This window comes from Metopolophium dirhodum, chromosome 8 (assembly GCF_019925205.1).
Source record: "Metopolophium dirhodum isolate CAU chromosome 8, ASM1992520v1, whole genome shotgun sequence".
Classification (NCBI taxonomy): domain Eukaryota; kingdom Metazoa; phylum Arthropoda; class Insecta; order Hemiptera; family Aphididae; genus Metopolophium; species Metopolophium dirhodum.
Genome location: NC_083567.1, coordinates 17,512,154 through 17,520,727, shown reverse-complemented (window position 1 = coordinate 17,520,727; position 8,574 = coordinate 17,512,154).

Sequence of the window (8,574 nt, the reverse complement as noted above, 5' to 3'; positions counted from 1 at the left end):
TATATATATTGTGGTGGTCATTTATGTGCAGCGTATGATATCGATGCACTTCAATATAATATTATAATACGGGTTATGGTGCGATATACGCATCTCACACGCTGCAGCGATTATTATTATCGTATAGCCGTATTACAGTTTAAGCGCGTATGTGGCGTCGGCTGCGGCTGCGACAGAGACGAAAACGGAAAATTATAATAACGAAAAAAATAATAAATATTTATGCATCTCGCACGGGTATAATATTATCATTATTGTACTCGCCTATATACCTAATATACGCGCGACCTCGTTTTCACCCGCCGACAGTTTATAGGTATAGCCTTTCCCCTTTCTCCCGACGTCTGCACCGGCGGCGGCGGCGGTGATGTGCTTATATATTATTATTATTATTATTATTATTGTATTATATTGTACTGCACGCGCGTCTCGTGTACATACGTTTTATAGCGGGAGCGGACCCCGCCACGCGTTTCGCCCACGACACCTAAATACGAGATAAATACGCGAGCGTTTGCCGTGTGACTTTTTATCCGTCTTCGCGGGACACGGCCGGCCGGTAAGGTTCAACGGGGGCGTCGAGAAAGTATTTTCGAGATCGTCCGCGGAGATCGTTTCTTTTACAATACACACCGGCTACAATATCTTCTAACCTACCTACGTACACGCACACATTATTACCTACATAATATCATATACCTTCTATATATATATGTATATAGGTACGTCACCGTGTATGTATATACATATATACATATATATAGGTAGGCGCCTTTATGTGTATTGTACATCAAAGCATATATATATATATATCACACACGTATTATACCCATTTATATTGTAATAGGTGTATATTCCTTTTCTCTACTCGCATATCCGTTTTTTTTTGCCGTCCGACCCAAATATTATGTTAAATATTCGGACGGTTATCCGTCGCCGCCGCCCATCCGGTACGTATTTATTCCCGATCGTTATAGTTATATTAAATCGGTGTCTGGTTCTGGTGTATAGTATAATAATGGTATATTGCATGGTTGAAGTGTCTATACACTATGACGACTAAATAGATTGTGGCACTGGCGCAATTAGGTTAATGGGGGTGGTTCCCCCAAAATATGTTTGATTTTTTTCTACAAATTATTAGTACTATAGTACGTATAGTTTTATAATTTGTATTGCAGTTTGAAATATATATTTGTAACGTATAAATTATATTTAAATTATATATTATATTACCATTAAAATTAAAAAAGGTTTGGATTTTGTTTCCACCAAATCGGTTTTTTCCAAAATTATAGTTTGAGATTTGAGCTAATTTAAAAATATTAAGTGCGTCCACACTTATTTTCATAAAATTACTAAATAATACGGAATAGTGTTGCAGTACCTAACTCTATCGTAAGGGGCTTTTGGAGCACATATTCAGTATACTATATTATAGGTACGATTTTATATTTGTTCGATAAAGATCAGGAAAACCGCCTATCCAATATTATTACTACATATTATTTGATAATGCATCGTTATTAAACACGAGTCAACCCGAGGTGTTTTATTTTTTAACAGTATACTATCATGCTGCGATTTATTTATTTTCATGAATGATTTAGCCGTTATTCAATGGACGAAAAACATGTTTCGTTTACTATGCGCGCTCATTCAATACATCATGGTCCGTTGTAGAGTTGTAGACTGTAGACACATTAGCGATCTATAGTATTTATAATAAATGTTATTACTTTATTATGTTGTAGTTGTACATTATTGCCTGCTACGGGTGTGCAATGTGCATTAAGACGAAACATTATGGGCTGGACCATTTTCCTACAAAAATGAAATTGATACTCACCGTTTATCTCCACATTTTTTTTTTTTTTTTGAACCATATAGAATCGTGAATATTTTTCTCCAAATATTATAATTATATATTACATTTTAAATAATAAAATCATTTATTTTATGTATGAAATTATTTTATTTGTATTCTTTAATTATATAAAAGTACCTCTATATACTAATAATAATATATATTATGGTCATATGGATAATTAAAAAAATGATGATAATGTGTTAATATATTTTTATTTGATAGTTAGACATCCGGGGGGGGGGGGCATCCGTTACATAATTTATCAATGAAAATATGTAAGTAAAATGTAAATGTAACAGATAAGTGAAGTGTCGGGAGACTAAGTTTGGTCATGCCAGCCTAACATTCTCTGGATTGGCTGGTGCCTGGTTGAGTCCGGTTAAGATAATTGTGGAATTTAAAATAGGAATTATTGGTTTCTCGTGGGGTGAGAAGGAACGTGCAAGAAATCAGATGTTAATTATTGTTTTAATTTAAATTTTTTTCATATTTATTGTTTATCACACCTGGATACATATAACAAATATTTAGAGCAATATTCTTGGTGAGAAAATGATAGGTCTTTAATTATTAAGAGGGTGATAATTTCTTATTTTGAAAATGGAGCAAAACGATTAGTGGATCTCATTTTTGTAGGAAAATAATTACAACCAACATAACTACTTTTTATTATCTCAGATAATATATTATTTTATCAATGTGTAAAAATGTATTATTAACGATTCTAATACTCATTACTCGATCAAAACCCAAGGAAATATATTATTATATTAATATGATATCCATATCGAAATAATATTTAATATATTCATGTGTTTGCATATTATAACATATCACTATATCACTATGCAATTGGAATAGATAGTAGAAATTATAAAATATAGAAATTAGATATTATTATTTTTATTATTAATTTTTACGTTAAACTGTATTATATTATTATCCGTAGACTGGGGCTTCCACGCCTATACTAAATACCGTGTTTTCCGTCGCGTTAATTATATACAATCACATAAAATTATGGTTTAAATACGTCGTTATTTATCACGTGTATTTATAATAGCTCACTCCAATTTAAAAACATGTACAATTTGTAGTTCGCGGCGTTCATTACTTCGGCGGCGTTCGTTTGCCAAATCACGGGTACCCGCGAATATTACAATGGATATAATACTAGGCATACATTGTTTTCTATTGTGTCTGATCAACTCATCAAGTAGGTATATAATCATCGTTGATTAAATGTTCAATTATCATTACTGATCAGTGTAATTATACTATATGTTATGAATACGAGAGGGTATATATCAATTTTTCCCTCTCGCACGAAGAAAAATGTTTACACGTAAATACAAAATATATTATACACGCATTCCTTATTATTATGATATTATATTATTTTTACAATCAAAGTAGCAATGAATATTATTTTATTAAACGCTTATCGGAATGATAAACGAGAATAACATCACATGTTTTCCCAAGGGATATCAAGTATAGCTTATATAGAGTTATGCAGTAGTGTTTAAAATATGCACTGCTCTTGAGAACAATGTTACGAACATTATACAAACACTATATATATATATCAAATATCATAGTTTAATAGTTCAGTGTACTTTTACTTTATAGATATTTTACTAGCGAGTGTATCAGAAAGATTTTTTTTAATTATTTTTTTTTCATTATATTATTACTATCATAAAAAGATACCATTTAATACACATTTTTTATGGGCTTAAAAGTAACTGAAAAACTGTTTCAAAACAACCACTTGAATGTTATATACGCGTGTTCTATCGAAAATAAAAACGAAGTACAATGACTGACCTTGAACTGCGTCGTTTGTCGTTTCATTGGACAAACGAATAGGTAATGCCATAGTTCTGTAGAAATACGTGGGTAAAAGATAAAGTGAATACACAAATAAATATACGTGAATTAATAAAAAAAATAAATTGTAGTATGTTTCACGTAAGACGACAATACCAATTTCATAAATTATATTATTGAAAAAACCACGACTGTGATAAAATCATATTTGTATTCAGTCAAATCGATTCTCCAAAATGCACTGCAGTATTGTTGCGTTAGAGTACAAATATTACTATAAATATGTTGATTTATATCATTCATAAGTCATAATAAAGAAAATTAATTCTGCATTAATTTAATCACTCTTATCAATTTATCTTACCAATTCAAATTGTTCATAAGCCATAAATATTTATGTAAATGAGAATGAAAGCATTTGACGATAAAAGTTTTTGGTTAGTCGTCTACAATTTATTTTTTATTTTTGTTAAATATGTAGGTACCTATTAGGTTCCTATTGGACGGGAAAAAAAAATCTCGGGAGTCAATTAAAAAACCCATCATTCTCATCTCCCTCTATGATAGTTCTTCGTAGTGATATTTTCGCCTCGTCTGAAGAACCACTAATTAAAGTAGGTGATAGGTGTAGGTTTCTATATTTAAAAGTAATAAGACCCACATTTGAGTTTAATTATTCAATGAATATTGCGTATGGGACGATCCGACTATATACCTACAGCTAACCTAAATATTATAATTTACTTTTGCGACGAACGAGTGAGAGACGACATTTTACGAACTCGTTTGACGAAAAGGCACGCGCGTGACTACTGACGTAACGACGTGACACTATAACAACTGTACTTGCGACAACTATCAACTTTGATCAATCGTAGAGATTTCTGAAGCCCTATTAGAACTTGGTCGTTCTACAATAATAGCAGCACCGTTGACTGCATAATAACAGCTAGTGATATATCACCATTCACAGTCGAACGAAACTTTCTCTCGTCCCACAACGCGCAAGTGGATTTAACATCATAGGTATAACATGCGTGTAATTGTGGCAATTCAGATATTGATTACCAATTCGATATGTATACCTGCAGTGGTGTGCCCAGGAGGGAGGTTAGATGTTATATCCCTCCCCTCCCCACATTGTCTGAAATTCCCTTATTTGGGTTTTTGGTATTACCACCACAATTAATTTAAATATGTTATTAGTTATAACAGCCTCCCCGCAATATTTAAAATCCTTGGGCACGCCACTGGAGATATATTACACTATACCTACTGCGCATGTTTTTCACACTCTGCACGTCATAATATGATGAGCATCGCAGGACGATGTGGACATTTTGTGTAAAAACTGTACGAATAGAAATAAACCATCTTTTGGGGGTGTCATAATTATTATTACCAGCGGACCGTTAAAATATATGACTGCAGCCTACAGTTGTCTGCAGCTTCCGTATACGATGCCACACGATCATCGCTCTCTGCACAGACGGTCGCAATAATCCAACGAGGGAGTTGCCCGCCGAAATATGCGCACACCGGAAATCGTGTACGCAGCCATTTATTATTATTATTGTACAAAATACGTAAAACGGATACGAAAAAAACCGTTATCGTGAGGTTCAAACTCGCAGCTGTTAAAACAAAAAGAACAATTTCATAACCGTCAATGCAACCGACTATATTAGGTATATATTATTATTATATTTATAAATTATTCGTTAAACCGGCGTTAAAATCTATATACTTACATCAACCCAACCACTGCTCGTCGACACTCATGAACATTATATTATATATTTATATAGGATGATGGTTGCCTCTTATAGCGCCCTTCGACCTATTCCTTAGCAGTTATCACTTATCACCTTCGCAAACACTATTTTACTCTTATAACTATTATATTTAATTACTAAACAAAAAAATATAATTTTAAAACTCAAGTTGTATTTACTTCTTTCACTTTTAAGTATATAAGAACGTTAGACTGTTAGATATATTTGATGTACATACGATATAAATATTGTAATTTATCTGTAAATGTTATCTACAATATGAAATATTACATCGAATGAAACCATTTAATTTCACGACAGAGTTATAATGGTTCTGTACGACTGTACCTACATATTATAATATATATATGTTTATTAAATGTGAAAATATTTCTACTTGTACCCGCCATACGTCGTCGTCGTATGTAAACTTTCTTTCTATTCACGCGACACGCTGTACATTGTATATTAAAGTATTATACATATATATATTATGTATATGATATTATAAACGTAATTTTGCGCACAAATAAAAAAAAATATATATATATTATATTTATTATTGTGTAGGTATATACTCACTATACTCGCCTTGCAATCATTATAATAACTATCCCTTTTTTCTCGCGCACCCAAACCCCTCTCACGACCATTACTTCATTCTTTATAAATCATAAGTTCGCAACGGACTTGACTCTTGAAGAACAAAAATAATAAACAAACAAACTATGGACACGGCGGTGGTGGCGGTGGCGGCGGCTGCACGCACTAGTGAATGTGTTTTGTTTAACCGGATTTTGTGTGTAAACGTTGTTGACACACTTTACATATACACATATACATTATAATACTCAGCAGTTGCACGTGCCATCATCGGTTATAATTGCACTTTACAATCGTTGACCGTATTGTCGACGACGACGACGACGAATGGCGCTTGTCCGTCGTTAAGCTTTCCAAGTGGTCGTCGTCGTTACTTATACACCGATCGTGCGAGGAAAATTCAGACTACCCCGCCGGTCATTATAATATTATAATACACGCAGAGAGAAAAGAAAGAATCAAAAAATCGAAAGCTGACAACGACAAAAAGAATAATAAAAACAGATTATATTATTATTATTATACACAATATGTACATATTACACAAATAATATTATATTCAACGACTCAACGTAGTTCGATCGTTTTAGACCGCTGGAAGTGTATATCCGTGACACGTTTTGGCATATTTACCTTTATATTATTATTGTGCCCCGAAAAATGAATTTGTTTTCAAAAGACTGTTTATCATTGGAGGAAACGAATTGTCCGCAATCATTATTTATATCGCCTGCAATTTAAATATCGTAGATTGATGCACGATTGACACTGCAGGTGGGTAAAATCAGTAATAGGTTTGTAGGTAGACAGATAGTACCCGTTATGCATATAAATATAGTACTGAATAGTACAGTCGCTACCCGCGATTAACCCAAAGAATCACGTACGTTATAATTTGCTTTAAATTGCAGGAAATTATTAATTATTAAGTCTATAATAAATTATCGACGCGCTATATTCGTACACTAGTCGCATATTATTATTGCGGTATGGAATTAAAGCATTTTTTACGACGTAGGTACCGTGTGTGCCTACCTATATCAAATACCTATAGCAAAATGAAAATTGTGCATTATTTTGCCATTCTACCCATATAAATATATAATACACCTGTTGAATATAATACCTACGTCATATATTATAATATTATATACTTATACGTTGTAATCATGAAAAAATTATTGACATTTCTGCACTTAATATTGCATAAATGCGCTACCTAATAAAATGACCACCGTCTTGTTTTTATCGTCAATATAATTATCTTGTTGAAAAAGTGAGAAAGAGAAAGAGATAATAAGACAATCGTTAAAGACGTCCACGCCGATGATGCACAACGATACTTGTGCAGCGCGTGATTTGCATAATATTATACATTATACCTCCTACAAACGAGTCGTGTATTTAGGACAGTAAATGAGATCGAGTGGGTATCATATTCGTGCATATAATTACCGGAGTAAAAGGTGATAAGAAAGTATGAGATATGATTTGTGATTAAAAAAATTATAATTTTTTCAAATGACGTGATCGTGAGCTTTATTTACGTGTGTGTAGTGTGCGTTTATAATATTTACATGGAAGTTATAGAACATGTATGGGTACACACGTTTAATAGAAATCGAATGCAGTTCGGATTTGAAAGCGAATACCTTTTTTTTTTTAATGGTACAAAGATTATGATTCTTGTATTCAAATGTATGTATTTAATTTAATTTCTATTCAAATGGCAAAAACTCTATTGGTATTTTCTTTTCATTCTTTTTTATATTTTTTGATAAACTCTCAATTAATTTCAATAGTTTTGTAAGTAGGTATTTACGGTATAAATATATAAGAGCTTGCGAAAACGACGATGATATACGAGAAAGTATCCCCACATGTGACATGTGCCATTATGACACCGACAACTACGGTTCAAAGATCATTTCGGATGTTAATATTTTGATATACATATAACTATATAAGTACAACAAAGTTTCTGTAATTTAGTTTTCGAAGAATACAATTTTAACGAGGCGAGTATACTTATAGTATGTATATGTATTGTATTTTGCAATTTACAAACGGTATACATAGGTACTGCAGCCAGTAGGGCACTTTTTCTCTCTGCGGCTATTGAATGGTATTAATAATAACTTAATGTGAGGTAAAACTTTTGAAACTTCTTAAGTTCTTTTTGTATCGGCACAATACATTTTTAAAAATAATTAACATACAAGTTTATTATTATATTTTATTAAAATGCAGTCTCCATCTTATAAAAATTGTTTATATTTTAATATATTTTAACGCGTCATTTTTAAACGAGTGTTGGTAGATATAATATTATAATTATGATGAGATTAATTTACTTAAATCGGTACAGATTAATGTGCTTTCTTCGAAAATCTACTCAAATTCAATTATACGACTTTTAATCCACTTACCTATTATAGATTAATTATATGTTTTTGATTTATTATAATATTCGAGTAATTCAACGTTTCTATA